Below are 13586 nucleotides of genomic sequence, written 5' to 3' on the forward strand. Positions count from 1 at the left end.
TCCCCGCCCTCTTCTGTAAGGCCATGCGCTAATAAATGTTGTGTAAGAGCATGTCTAGCATTTGCAGGAATGTCTATGGTATTAGCCATAGTTGTTTAGAGAAACGGAACACCAAAAATAGGGGAAGTATTTCCTTTTGTGAGTTCGAGCTCGAACAACCTACAGCCTAATTAGGGGTTACCCGTTCGGCTGAGGAGGATTCTCCCAAAGACCACGGACGTCTCCGTATAATGGTACTAAGGGTACCTGTTGTCTGTGAGACAGTGATAGTCAGGGTATCCGTAAATTAATGCCTAAAACACCATCGTTGGTGGCGCCATGTCGTAGTTTGGACTCTTGCTCTGAGCAAGACTGCTGGTCTCAGGATGACAGTACTTTTGTTTGTAAGTGGCTAAGTCTCTTCCTTCAACTATTTGTAACTGTTGTCCAAACCTTACCGGCTTACTAGCAGTACCTCACCAGAAACACAATAGTAAAAGGTGATTTGTAGCAGTCGCTTACGCATGGACTCAAAGTACAATATCTCAGGGTTGTCGTGGTTAAACGGAAATTACCCCTTTCTCACAGATTTATTATGTCTCATACAAACAAAGGCAATAACACAGATGCAGTAAAGTTATAATAGTTTTTATTCAACATAACTGCAATTTGTGATAAGTTGCATGAACTGCAATGATTAGGATAATGAATATACCAAGCAACAGTATTGTAAAGAGGAGAGTCATTGTTATAAAGACCTCCACCATTATGCAATATATGAAAGAAATATATGTATATGTAAAAGATGGAATAAGCCCTAATACCCTAAGGAGAGTAGGTCTAACCTCCTACCTAAAAAAAGGAAGAGCTGGGTTCGTTAAACCTAATCTGCCAAAGCCGTGTCCATGAGAGGAGCCCCCAACCCTCGTTACCTTGGAATGAGGTCTCTATCTCATACTCCGCAGGGACACGAAGACTGGGTCAGTGTCAAGATGACTGCAGCATCGGTATCAGCGATGGTGGCGATGCCCTCTGGTCGGAATCCCTCTGATTATCTGTCTAAAAGTGTGTTGTATTTATACAGATCTACAAGGTCCCCTGACATAAGTGTTATTCATAACAATAGATAACAGGCATGCTTGGGACGGCAATTATTATCAACAATCCCTCGAAAGTATAGAGAGGGAAAATCCCTAAGTGTGAATGCCTACTGTATGTTTGTCTTTCGTGCTTGATCTTGACGCCTTGGTGCAGTGACACTGATAATAGAACCCATAACAAGTGGCCTAACTATAAACAAGGCCGCCATTTTAAAGGAAATAAATAATTAAATGGACTAAGCCAGAGCAAGCTAAGTAGGTTAAAAGTCACTGGGTGACGGGGGCACGAGTATACAAGCCTACGGCTAAGCTAACTCCTGTTAACCCGTTAAAACAAACTAGGATTCACTACACTATAAATAAATTAAATAGTCCATTTGGGTAAGATCCAATGTTACCATGTTTCAAGGTAGAGAGCATAAGCACTTTAGCACTGGTTAGCAGTGGTAAAGTGCACAGAGTCTAAAAACCAGCAAAAACAGTATTCAAAAAGTGGAGGGAGGTAGACAAAAAGTTAGGGGTGACCACCCTAAGGCTGTCAGGTCTAACGAGGAGAATAAGTTGGACTTTGCTCAATTGATGTTGATATCTGACAGTCATTTAAAACTGACGATTTCATGGAGCACCCCTTTCAGGGTATTCTGAGGATCTCTCAAACAAATTGCGATATTGTCTGCCCAGAATGAGACTAGCAAATATATAGAGTGGTATCTGAGTGCATATTCTTGATAGTGTTGGCAGAGTTCTAATGCCAGGACCTCCATCGTCAGAGCAAATAGCAGTGGTGAAAGTAGACAGCCCTGTCAGGTGCCCCTGGTGATGGCAAAAGGTGCGGAGTGAGCGCCGTTGATCTTCATCCTTGCTATTGGTTTTGAAAAGAGAAGGGCTATCCAGGCCAAAAAAGAAGGGGGGAATCCCATTCTGCAAAGAACAACCATTAAATAATTCCACTCCAGCGAATCAGAAGCCTTGGTGGATCTTGCTGCGCCACCACCGCAGCAAGATCCAGAATTGTGTCTTGTAAAAGTGCAAACAGCATCCATAAATTTTATGATATGGAGCTCTTAGGGATAAAACCTGATTGATCTGGGCTGATCAAAAATGTCATGAGGAGGGGAAGGCGAATATTCATTATTTTTGCAAGAATCTTATCATCACAGTTAATGAGCGGGAGAGGGCTGTAAGATTTATGATTTTCTGGGGGTTCCCTGGCTTAAGCAATGCAATAATCATAGCCTCCCTCATAGATGGTGGGAGTAGGCCAGTGTTGGACCTGGCCTTTTCTACAGGGTCATTCTCCAAACTTTTTGCCTTCTCCTGCTAATTTTTCTGACCCTTTTTGGCTGACATTACGACTCTGGTTACTTTATCACTGCAAATCAGTGCTAAAGTGCATGTGCTCTCCCTTGTAAACTTGGCATGATTGGCTTATAACTTATTGGCACATTTAATTTAACTGTAAGTCACTTGCACAGTGATGTCCGTATACCCAGGACCAGTAAATTAAATGCTACTAGTAGGCTAGTAGCACTGCTTGCCCCACCCACTGAAGTAGCCTTTCAAACCTGTCACAGGCCTGCTAGAGTAGGACCTGCATGCACAGTTTGCTGCCACAGGGACCTGGAATCTAAATCTACTTATCAGACCCAGAACACCCCTTTTATTACATTTAGGTCACCCCTAAGGTAGTCCCTAGCTAGCCCTATGGGCAGGGTGCTATGTATGTAGACGGTTGGACATGTGCCTAGTAGCGTGGTCTGTCCTGGTAGTGACAAACAACCCATTTGGTTTCTCACTCGGGGAGTGCTGCTTCTCATATGATTATATTGGAAATGCCCTGCCTTCGGCATGCTTAGGAATGTTTGGTATGGTTGTAATGGTAGTCTGAAATGCCTCTTACTGGCATAGGTGGATTTTTTTACTATCAATTTAGAAATGCAGCTTCTCGAAAGTGAGCATTTCTCTGTGCTTTTGACTGATGTTTTGCAGCTTGACTCCAATCAATGTCTCTGCAGAGTGACAGCTCCGCTTTGTGCATACTTTTCAGACAGCCTGTACACACGGAGGGAGGAGGTGTCACAGAGGTGCATCTACATATTGAATGGTCTTCCTAGGCTGAGAGAAGGATAGGCGGGGCACACTTGTATCTGTAAAGGCTGTGCCCTGGCCTTGTACAAAGGGCTCATTTACCCCCAACAAATGTTTGGAGCCTGTGCTGGAGGAGAGAGGGGATACTCCCAGAACCAGTTGTAACAGGCTGAAACCTCCACTTCTCCCATAAGCTTTATCTTCCAATATTCTATCAGCCCTGAGGAAGTCGTTGGGGTTATTCCCCTTAGACGAAACACGTTTTGGCTGGCTGTTTGTTCAAGGTGTAAGATTCCCATCAACGGTGGGCTGTGTTGACTGGAACTGTATCAACAATGTACTGGGGAATTTTGTGAGGTTCATCATATGGATTTGATGCATTCTTCTGAAGAAGTTTCACCAATATTTGGATTCCAAAGTACTTCGTGAATAAATCAAAAAGACTGATTAACTATTTCAGGAGTTGTTCTTGCCTTTTTCGGACTCTAAAGAATATATAAATTCTATGAATTTGTGTGGTATTCATTTCTTATACTTACTTCCTATTTGATTGTTTGATATTCATTTGTTTTTCAGTATTTGTGGGTGCCCTATAAGTGCAGCTGAGGGCCCAAGACCGCAACCCGGAGGGAGGGGTCAAATCCTGTGTATAAAGTGCGACGTGCCTCTTCTGTCTGTGCCCCCGGAGCCTGGATCGGGTGGAAAGTGCCCAGGGGGCACTTATAGAAACTACTTTTGGAGCAATCTCACCGCTGCGACCCAGGACAGCGAACTACTCGTGCACCTGATCGGATGCCCGCTGGAAGAGTCCCAAGAGCCCCTTTGAAGGACTCGGGAGGCTGGTTGACATGTCCGGTAGGGCCTCGGGCCTAGAGGCTCAGCCACGGGGAACTCAGGCCCCTAGTCCTGTGACAAGGTTCACAAGAGGTGAAAAACCTCTATGGATGTCCCCTGCTTCTCCACCCCCCACCCCCTCCCAGTGCTAAAAGGCTCACGGGTGGGGTGGGAGCATCATCATAGGCCCCATGCACTGCCGAGCCCCTCTATTTGGATCACGGGTGGGAGCCTCGTCAGAGGCCCCCCGCGCCGCCAAGCCCCCATATTAGGATCACAAGTGGGAGCCTCATCGGAGGCCCCCAGCACCACTGAGCCCCTTTATCCCTTTATTTGGATCACGGGAACCACAACTATTGAGGGTAAGTCCCTCGATCCACTTTAAGCATGTAGGAGGATATATTTACTGCCACAATTATGATGATGTGTGCCTTATTAGAACTACCATTATGTGCAGATGTTCCTTCTATGGACATTTATAAGGGTAGGGTCCCAAGGGAAAATGCTTTAGTAGTAATGTGTTCACTATAACTGTATGCAATGCTGGTGATATGCATACTTACTCTGATATGTGCATTTTGGTAGTGTTTTCCAGACTACTGTTTATGTTGCAGAATAATGAGTAACCTGTGTGTTATTTGTTGCTACTGCTGGTTTCTGCAGAGTAACAGTATTATGTAACGTTCTAACAACTGCCTGACTAGCAGGGTATTACTTAAAAATGATGCTAGGTCTAATGATGTTTTGTACAATACAGTTTATTTTTATATAACGCTGTTTTGTGTTTCCTTTGTGGTGTGCGTAGTGTGCCATGTGTATTGTGTTTGTTGTGAAATCTCTTTACACATTGCCTCCAGGTTAGACCTGACTGCTTGTGCCAAGCTACCAAGGGGGTGAGCAGAGATTATCTTGGACGTATAGCTCCCTTGCCCTGACTAGAGTGGGTGGGTTCTGCCTGACTTAGGTGCATACCCTAGCCAACCAGAAACCTCATTTCTAACAGCCAGTCTCCCTTGCCTCCTGATATATGAATTTAAGGACTGGAAGCAGTGTACCAGTGTATGCCTTATAAAACTCTGCAGGTAGACCATCTGATCCAGGGCCCTTGCAAGACTGCAGCTGCATAATGGACCACCTGATCTCATCATCTTCAATATATCCCACTAAAAATTGTTATTGTGTGTCATTTAGCCACCACAGTGCCACATTGTCAAGGTTAGAATCAAACCCTTCACTTTGTGTCCTGCAGGATGTAGACAGGGTGTTATGAAAGGTGGAGAAGATGCATAGTATGTCCAGTGTGTCTCTACTGAGTGACCTGTCCTAATCCTGTATCTCCAGTACATCACTGGTAAAGCTTGGCTTTCATGTCATGGTTGCTAGTGTATGTCCTGGGCGCTTACCCTTGCCATACACTAGAGCCCTGGCATATTTACTGCAGCATAGGCATTCCCTCTCAGATGTCTCCTGAAAGTCAGATAGGGTAGGTCGGATTTGATTAGATGGCTCAGGTTCATCAGAGCTGCCCAGCCGAGCTTCTAGCGACTTCGAGTCCTTTTCTAGCTTATTCAATTGGTCTTGTTTTGAGTGCAGTACCCAACCCCCACTCTAGGCCAAGCAGGCACCATGGATAATGACTTTGAAGCCTCCCATATAGTGCTTAACTTCAGGACTGAGCCTTCGTTTCTATTAACAATCAGAAACTTCCGGTTTTAGTTCCTGATGGAAGGAGTTCTCTAGTCACAGGATAGAAGAGAGCCTCCATGTTACATATGCATGAGTGGGGTTTGGAGGGCACATCTCCATTAAGACCTGGGAGTGGTCAGAGTATCTGGGTGCCAGTTGCATAACCTTGTGTGTCTATAGGCCCAGTCCCTTCAACACAAGCCAGCAGTCTGAGAATGACCAGATGTTATGGACCCCTGAATAGAAGGTGCCCTCTTTAAGCGAAGGATGTAGTGTCCTTCATGTGTCTAACAGTTCAGGCTCTCCCATAATGTTACGGATATGCTGGACTGCAGTGCTGTAATACTTGGCAGGGCATGTGATCTATCCAATAAAGTGTTCAATGTAACATTGAAATCTCTCCTGCATAGAATGAGAGTAAAGCCAATTTCAGCAGATTTGTCCCCACAGCCCACCAAAGAATGCAGAGTCCTCAGTGTTAGACCCATAACAATTAACAATGGTGAGATTCAGCAGGGCCGTCTAAGCCCACATCAATGTATAATGACCATGAGTGTCATACAATGGGTGCCCGGTGGAACATAATGCAATCCTTTATGAATAAGTGTAACAGTGCCCATTGCATAAGAAGAGTATGTAGAAAAATGTCTGCGTGAGGAATCTGTAAAATGGGATTTCTGCAATGGTGCAATATGACTATTGTACCTGTCTGAATAGGCGAATAAATGTCTATTGTTGTGCTGGTTACCCATTCCCCTGACATTCCGCATTCAGAAATGATACTCTGTGTGTTCTGCACTATTCTGGACTCTAACAGTGTTTGTTGTCTCAGGGTGGGTACTGAGGCCTGAGCTGGATAGTCCACATGTCTAGGCATAAGCTAGTGAGATACAAGCAGTATGGCATTAACAGTATCAGTCGATACAGCAGTTCAAAAATTTAATTGTCCTCCCTACTCCTGAGCTTGAAACCCAATCCTGTTAGGTGTGTTCTTCCCTCCCAAACAAACATAAATACATTTAAATATCGTCAAAGTGATTATGTCACCAGTATGCCAAGTGAGAAAAATGGGGGCGGGAGGAGTAAAAAATGCGAGGGCTGGGGAATAATAAAGAACGTGTAGAAATGAGTGATGGACTGTGAAGTGAGGAGTGGCCGAAGTAGACCTAGTTGATGATTAAGATTGACAGACCAAGTTACTATCAATTAAATGAGTGAGGGGTATCCTGCGGGGGGTCATCCAAAGAGCCAGACGGGGTCTTCCTCATAAGCGGGGTATTAGATGTTGTAGGTGTTGCATCATATTCTGGCAAGAGCGATGTGGGGGGGCGTAAGAGTAAACAGTCAGTAGAGGAGTTCTGAAGTCAGCACAGCTCGCTGGGCTTCCTCATCAAGAAGAAAACAAGGATTGGCTATGTCTGAAAGTCCATGTAGTCCAGTAAAGAATAAAAACAACAAGTGATGGACGGAATGCTGAACATTGTCAAACACTCACCCCCAGTCATAGATCTGGGTTTAATCCATCGTTCTTTTGCTCACCATGCCACCCCAGTTTGGACCCAGCCATATGCAAATCAGTCTTGATCCTGTTCCTCATGGGAACAGTCCAGACCGAACTGCCAAGCCAGGTCCTCACTGGACCGGAAACAAGCATCCTGGGACCGGTTTCGGGGTTTCACCCCTCATCAGCCAGGCTAGCTTGAATCCAGTGGCATGGGAAGCACGGGACCCACGTCTGGGCATACCATTCCCACTTAGGGCAACAAAGCAAAAACAGCAAGTGATGGACGGAATGCTGAACATTGTCAAACACTCACCCCAGTCATAGATCTGGGTTTAATCCATCGTTCTTTTGCTCACCATGCCACCCCAGTTTGGACCCAGCCATATGCAAATCAGTCTTGATCCTGTTCCTCATGGGAACAGTCCAGACCGAACTGCCAAGCCAGGTCCTCACTGGACCGGAAACAAGCATCCTGGGACCGGTTTCGGGGTTTCACCCCTCATCAGCCAGGCTAGCTTGAATCCAGTGGCATGGGAAGCACGGGACCCACGTCTGGGCATACCCTTCCCACTTAGGGCGACAAAGCAAAAACAACAAGTGATGGACGGAATGCTGAACATTGTCAAACACTCACCCCCAGTCATAGATCTGGGTTTAATCCATCGTTCTTTTGCTCACCATCAGTCTTGATCCTGTTCCTCATGGGAACAGTCCAGACCGAACTGCCAAGCCAGGTCCTCACTGGACCGGAAACAAGCATCCTGGGACCGGTTTCGGGGTTTCACCCCTCATCAGCCAGGCTAGCTTGAATCCAGTGGCATGGGAAGCACGGGACCGATGTCTGGGCATACCCTTCCCACTTAGGGCGACAAAGCAAAAACAACAAGTGATGGACGGAATGCTGAACATTGTCAAACACTCACCCCCAGTCATAGATCTGGGTTTAATCCATCGTTCTTTTGCTCACCATGCCACCCCAGTTTGGACCCAGCCATATGCAAATCAGTCTTGATCCTGTTCCTCATGGGAACAGTCCAGACCGAACTGCCAAGCCAGGTCCTCACTGGACCGGAAACAAGCATCCTGGAACAACAAGTGATGGACGGAATGCTGAACATTGTCAAACACTCACCCCCAGTCATAGATCTGGGTTTAATCCATCGTTCTTTTGCTCACCATGCCACCCCAGTTTGGACCCAGCCATATGCAAATCAGTCTTGATCCTGTTCCTCATGGGAACAGTCCAGACCGAACTGCCAAGCCAGGTCCTCACTGGACCGGAAACAAGCATCCTGGGACCGGTTTCGGGGTTTCACCCCTCATCAGCCAGGCTAGCTTGAATCCAGTGGCATGGGAAGCACGGGACCAACGTCTGGGCATACCCTTCCCACTTAGGGCGACAAAGCAAAAACAGCAAGTGATGGACGGAATGCTGGACATTGTCAAACACTCACCCCCAGTCATAGATCTGGGTTGAATCCATCGTTCTTTTGCTCACCATGCCACTCCAGTTTGGACCCAGCCATATGCAAATCAGTCTTGATCCTGTTCCTCATGGGAACAGTCCAGACCGAACTGCCAAGCCAGGTCCTCTCTGGACCGGAAACAAGCATCCTGGGACCGGTTTCGGGGTTTCACCCCTCATCAGCCAGGCTAGCTTGAATCCAGTGGCATGGGAAGCACGGGACCCACGTCTGGGCATACCCTTCCCACTTAGGGCGACAAAGCAAAATCAACAAGTGATGGACGGAATGCTGAACATTGTCAAACACTCACCCCCAGTCATAGATCTGGGTTTAATCCATCGTTCTTTGTCGAGACCGAACTGCCAAGCCAGGTCCTCACTGGACCGGAAACAAGCATCCTGGGACCGGTTTCGGGGTTTCACCCCTCATCAGCCAGGCTAGCTTGAATCCAGTGGCATGTGAAGCACGGGACCCACGTCTGGGCATACCCTTCCCACTTAGGGCGACAAAGCAAAAACAACAAGTGATGGACGGAATGCTGAACATTGTCAAACACTCACCCCCAGTCATAGATCTGGGTTTAATCCATCGTTCTTTTGCTCACCATGCCACCCCAGTTTGGACCCAGCCATATGCAAATCAGTCTTGATCCTGTTCCTCATGGGAACAGTCCAGAACGAACTGCCAAGCCAGGTCCTCACTGGACCGGAAACAAGCATCCTGGGACCGGTTTCGGGGTTTCACCCCTCATCAGCCAGGCTAGCTTGAATCCAGTGGCATGGGAAGCACGGGACCCACGTCTGGGCATACCCTTCCCACTTAGGGCGACAAAGCAAAAACAACAAGTGATGGACGGAATGCTGAACATTGTCAAACACTCACCCCCAGTCATAGATCTGGGTTTAATCCATCGTTCTTTTGCTCACCATGCCACCCCAGTTTGGACCCAGCCATATGCAAATCAGTCTTGATCCTGTTCCTCATGGGAACAGTCCAGAACGAACTGCCAAGCCAGGTCCTCACTGGACCGGAAACAAGCATCCTGGGACCGGTTTCGGGGTTTCACCCCTCATCAGCCAGGCTAGCTTGAATCCAGTGGCATGTGAAGCACGGGACCCACGTCTGGGCATACCCTTCCCACTTAGGGCGACAAAGCAAAAACAACAATTGATGGACGGAATGCTGAACATTGTCAAACACTCACCCCCAGTCATAGATCTGGGTTTAATCCATCGTTCTTTTGCTCACCATGCCACCCCAGTTTGGACCCAGCCATATGCAAATGAGTCTTGATCCTGTTCCTCATGGGAACAGTCCAGACCGAACTGCCAAGCCAGGTCCTCACTGGACCGGAAACAAGCATCCTGGGACCGGTTTCGGGGTTTCACCCCTCATCAGCCAGGCTAGCTTGAATCCAGTGGCATGTGAAGCACGGGACCCACGTCTGGGCATACCCTTCCCACTTAGGGCGACAAAGCAAAAACAACAAGTGATGGACGGAATGCTGAACATTGTCAAACACTCACCCCCAGTCATAGATCTGGGTTTAATCCATCGTTCTTTTGCTCACCATGCCACCCCAGTTTGGACCCAGCCATATGCAAATCAGTCTTGATCCTGTTCCTCATGGGAACAGTCCAGAACGAACTGCCAAGCCAGGTCCTCACTGGACCGGAAACAAGCATCCTGGGACCGGTTTCGGGGTTTCACCCCTCATCAGCCAGGCTAGCTTGAATCCAGTGGCATGGGAAGCACGGGACCCACGTCTGGGCATACCCTTCCCACTTAGGGCGACAAAGCAAAAACAACAAGTGATGGACGGAATGCTGAACATTGTCAAACACTCACCCCCAGTCATAGATCTGGGTTTAATCCATCGTTCTTTTGTTGTTTTTGTCCAGTAAAGAATAACATTAGTTTCAGTTAAGTAGCACTACCAGGATGCCTGGTTCTGACATTAGTGATGATGATCTGGTTGGTGTGGACGGAGGTTTTGTTAGAGACGTACGTATGGAATTTTGGCACATTAAGTCACCAACTTGTTGTGGGGCTAAAAAAACATGTTTTTTTCCTTGAAAGGAGATTCGGAGATGAGCTGGGTAGAGCATCGCATGGGAGAAGTTTCAATTTCTGATTGATGGGTGCAAATTTCCTTTGTGCTCTTGTACTGCGATGGTAAAGTCTGGACAGGTAGCTTCCACATTTCCGTCAAATTGCAGGGTGTGCTTTTCCCTTGTGAGGTAGAGGGCAGCAGCCAGATCATGACAGTTCAGGAGCCTGGCAAGAATCGGCCTTGCCAGGGTGTCAGACAGGGGACGGGCCATTAGTGCAATGAGTAGCTGTTCAATATACTCCTCAATTGTTCAAATATAGGTGCATTTTGGGATCCCCAATATCGGCAAATTGCTCCTATGAGATCTCACCTCCAAGTCCTTGTTTTTTCAGATATAAGTTTGAGTACTTTCTCTATGTTCAGGAATTGTTCAAAGCTGGTTTAGACAGTGTCTTCAACTATGGATATCCTTTGTTCTGTTTCAGTTATGCAACCATCTTGTTTTCCAAGTTATGTGTAATAGAGTCCATTCTGGTACATATAATGTCAATTTTTGCCTCAATGGACATGAGGATTTTTTGCATGACCATAAGCAGCATCCTCATGTCCACTGCATTATCCGGGTCTTCTCTGAGTGGGTCTTTGGCACCAGGCTGGACCAAACAGCTGGACAGGATGTGAGTGGATTGCCGGGCATCAAACTGTACCTTGGTTTGTTGGCCATCTGCTTTACCGATATTTGTATTAGGGGATAAAGCACCTGTGAAGTGAGAACAGAGGCACTTTACAGAATTGATCCACAGTCCATGCAGGTAGGTACCATGCAGTGAAATATGAGGTTGCAGCCCACTTCATCACTGCCATTTGTGCCAACCCAGAATGACACTTGATAGTATTTGTTTTTGCACCTTGAAGAAGTCTCTGAGAAGGGATGAAACACGTGTCTGCTGAACTCTCGACTTAACAAAGAACATTGATGCAGCATGGAGCATCCACATTATATTGATAATAACAACTACTTATCTCAAGGACTAACTATGTATTAACTCGAGATTATGAATGTAATTAGATCTCTTGTTGATTGATAAATTCTATTGTTAAAGAAACTAAACATTTGTGTCTTTTGACTTAATTTGTATGCATATCTAATTGGTAGTGAAAGTGACTATATTGTCACATGCTCCTGGCTCTTGCTCATGACACATGTCCAAGTAGAGTGCTCCACTGGTTTGTTTGTTCACTTGTTTTAGCAGAATTATTCTGGTTAAATAGTGCATCAGGACAACAGGTGTGTTGTAGCGTTTAAGCACCATGGTCTTTTCTGATACATAACAAGATGTGCATTCAGTTAGTCCATTGTTGCCACTTGTGAAGTGTAATGTGCATTAGTCAAGTTTCTGAGGCCCATGCTTTGTAGGTGAATGTTAGAACTCAAGGTTTCTCTCAGTCAAATGGACCCTCGCAGGCAGTTCCTCCATCCAACAGCCAGCCACTCCACCCCAGCCTTCACACATAGGTTGCTTCCAATGTGTTGCAGCACTTAATTCTGCATAGCGCCTGGAGGATGCTGACATTGATTTCTTTGATAATTGCATGACTGCTTTCTTTTGGTTTCATCTCATATTTCCTTTGTTTTTGGAATGGGAAACAGCCAATGTGAGTCTGCGTGGAACAGGCCACATAGGCTGCAGTTGTCTCCCCTCAAGTTACTCCGCACAGCAGTCGACCCAGCAAGGCTCACTGGGCGGGGCAATCCATTTTTCCCAAAATATCCAAAGGAACAAGGTGCCCCCACTCACCACCGCACAGTGATGTTTTCCAGCACTATGAGCCCTCAGGTGACTGTCATTACTGCTGAATGGCCTGGGATGAAGCATACTAGTTGCTGGTGTTATATAGTGTTGTTGCACCTGGGATTTGCATGGGGGATCCTCATCAATGTATATGCCAAGTACAGCAGCTAATTGAGGCTAGATGGCTCCACCTGGGGCATTATAATGTTGGATGATGTTCCTGGACCATGGGAGCCTCACATCAGTGCAGCCATCCGGTGTGCTGGCTGCCTGGCACCCCCTACCATTATAAATGTTATCAGCATTTCCTAGAAGATGATCAAATGGATGTCAAAATATGATGAAAAATGATGAGCCTACATGAGGAGTTAGTATAGGGTGAACCTACATTATCCCTCTGCCCCATTCAGTGAGACCAATGAGGATCATATGAGCTCATTGCCTGTGCTGCACATCCTCATTTTCAGCGGCCCCATTCAAAATGTCACCAGTTTCCTTCCTTAGAGGTGACTGCACAACTTGAGTATGGAGGTCTTACATCAAGTAAAACTGTACTATATAGAAATATAAGCAGGTTGAGTAAAGTGAAGACTAAATATGGATTTGGGAACTAGGTTCATACACCAAATTGGTACCCGAATTAAAGTAATGGCTGGGCAATTACCTTGAATGGAAGTGCACAGAAAGTATAAAAGATGTGTTCTTGTGGAGCTTTCAAATCCTCCGTATGATACCATTTACTATAGAGTAGTGGATGTAGTTGTTCGGAAAACCAGTTAATCGACAAGAAACCAGAAAATAGTTCAGACCAATTTAGTATGATGCTTAAGATTCCTTTGATGATATCCTATGGTATTATAGCAATGAACATTACAGAAGTGAGTATAATTTAATTCACTTGCATGGCTTGAAAGTTGTCTTGAGAAAGTGATTTATTTATTTATTGGGGTGGCTTGTAGTCCACCACAAGAAATTAGATCACTATCTCATTAAGTCCAGTTAAAGGACTCAGGAAAATAAGCCTGAGATCAACCCCTGGAAATATGGCACAAAAGGCAAGCTTAATTTAGGTAAAAGTGTAAA

The sequence above is a fragment of the Pleurodeles waltl genome, chromosome 6 (assembly GCF_031143425.1).
Source record: "Pleurodeles waltl isolate 20211129_DDA chromosome 6, aPleWal1.hap1.20221129, whole genome shotgun sequence".
Classification (NCBI taxonomy): Eukaryota; Metazoa; Chordata; class Amphibia; order Caudata; family Salamandridae; genus Pleurodeles; species Pleurodeles waltl.